Consider the following 2655-nt stretch of genomic DNA (forward strand, 5'->3'; position numbering starts at 1 on the left):
CAACAAAAACGTCGAACGTGCACGTACGCTAAAGCGTGCGCGTTCACAAACCAGTTGTAATTGACGTCACACTTACGCTTCAGAACTCTTCACGTGCATTAGTAAAATCACGCTGGCAATCTACTCCGGTTGCCGATTTCATAGCAGTCAGAGCCTACAAAACAGGTTTGAGGAGTTTGCGAGGTAACTTTAGTAAACTCTTAGTTCGACTCAACTCAGGATAACCACTCATTATATTGAGAACATTATGTTTTTGAATTCTTTTAATTGAATTTAACATTGTTAACTGGACAAATCAGTTGAGAACAACTTCTTATTTACAATGACAGCCTACCAAAATGTCTCCTGCGGGGATGGGGGCTGGGATTAAAAATATAGGACAAAACACACAACATGACAAGAGACACAAGATTCTCTCGTCTGATGAAAACAATATTGAACTCTTTGGCCTGAATGCCAAACGTCATGTCTGGAGGAAACCTGGCACCATCCCTACAGTGAAGCATGGTGGTGGCAGCATCATGCTGTGGGGATGTTTTTCAGCGGCAGGGACTGAGAGACAAGTCAGGATCAAGGAAAAGATGAACGGAGCATAGTACAGAGAAATCCTTGATGAAAACCTGCTCCAGAGCGCTCATGACCTCAGACTTGGGTGAAGGTACATCCCCACAGCATGATGCTGCCACCACCAAGCTCATCACTAAGCTTAGGACCCTAGGACTAAACACCTCCCTCTGCAACTGGATCCTGAACTTCCTGACAGACCGCCCCCAGGTGGTAAGGTTAGGTAACAACACATCCTCCATGCTGATCCTCAACACGGGGTCCCCTCAAGGGTGCATGCTCAGTCCCCTCCTGTTCTCCCTGTTCATTCATGACTGCACGGCCAGACATGACTCCAACACCATTAAGTTTTCCGATGACACAACAGTCATAGGCCTGATCACCGACAACGACAAGACAGCCTATAGGGAGTAGGTCAGAGACCTGGTCGTGTGGTGCCAGGACAACAACCTCTTATTCAACATGATCAAGACACAGGAGATGATTGTGGACTACAGGAAAAGGAGGACCAAGCACGCCCCTATTATCATCTACAGGGCTATAGTGAAGCAGGTTGAGAGCTTACAGTTCCTTGATGTCCACATCACCAACAAACTAACATGGTCCAAGACAGCTGTGAAGAGGGCACAACAAAGCCTATTCCCCCTCAGGAGGCTGAAAAGATTTGGCATAGGTCCTCAGATCCTCAAAAGGTTCTACAGCTGCACCATCGAGAGCATCCAGACTGGTCGCATCACAAGGCACTACAGAGGATAGTGTGTACGGCTCAGTACATCACTGGGGCCAAGCTTCCTGCCATCCAGGACCCCTATACCAGGTTGTGTCAGGCCCTAAAAGTTGTCAAAGACTCCAGCCACCCTAGTCATAGACTGTTCTTTCTGCTACCGCACGGCAAGTGGTACCGGAGTGCCAAGTCTAGGTCCAAGAGGCTTCTAAACAGCTTCTACCCCCAAGCCATAATACTCCTGAACATCTAATCAAATGGCTACCCAGGCTATTTGCATTTCCCCCCTTTTTTTACGCTGCTGCTACTCTCTTATCTATGCATAGTCACTTTAATAACTCTACCTACATATCACCTCAACTAATCGCTGCCCCGGCACATTGACTCTGTACCGGTACCCCTTGTATATAGCCTCGCTATTGTTATTTCACTACTGCTCTTTAATTATTTGTTACTTAAAAAAAATAATTAAGGTATTTTTCGTAAAACTACATTGTTGGTTAAGGGCATGTAAGTAAGTATTTCACTGTAAGGTGACCTGTTGTATTCGGCGCATGTGACAAATACAATTTGATTTAAGGTATACCTACCAACAGGACAATGATCTTGCCCGGTGGTGATGGCTTGGTGTCAAAGTGATGAATGTCTTTGAGTGGCCCAGCCAGAGCCCGGACTTGAACCTGATCGAAAATCTTTGGAGAAACCTGAAAATAGCTGTGCAGCAACGCTCCCCATCCAACCTGACAGAGCTTGAGAGTATCTGCAGAGAATGGGAGAAACTCCCCAAATACAGGTGTGCCAAGCACGTAGCATCCTACCCTAGAAAACTCTAGGCTGTAATCGCTGCCAAAGGTGATTCAACAATGTACTGAATACTTATATACTTATGTAAATGTATTTTTTATTTTTTTTTATTTAAAATGTAGCAAACATTTCAAAAACCTGTTTTTGCTTTGTCATTATGGGGTATTGTGTGTAGATTGAGGACTAAAAACAATTTATTCCATTTTAGAATAAGGCTGTAACATAACAAAATGTGGAAAAATGAATACTTTCCAAAGGCACTGTATATTTAAAACCAAATACTTTTACTGGGTGACTTGGGAAAGGTATCTTTACTTTTACTCAAGTATGACAATTCAGTACTTTTTCCACCACTGTAAACGGTGCCCACAAACTGTTAGGGCCTACATAAAGATGTCCCAACAGCAGGCTTTTCTTTTCAGCACCATGGAGTGAATCATTACCACTGTTACACCTGGCTATCAGTGGAGACTTATTTGGCAACGAAACAGTTCATTCAGCCTCATTTACTGCCTTTTTAAAAACATAGCTGACATGGCTGATTTGCTTAAATGTCTGAATCA

This window comes from Oncorhynchus gorbuscha, linkage group LG18 (assembly GCF_021184085.1).
Source record: "Oncorhynchus gorbuscha isolate QuinsamMale2020 ecotype Even-year linkage group LG18, OgorEven_v1.0, whole genome shotgun sequence".
NCBI classification, from domain to species: domain Eukaryota; kingdom Metazoa; phylum Chordata; class Actinopteri; order Salmoniformes; family Salmonidae; genus Oncorhynchus; species Oncorhynchus gorbuscha.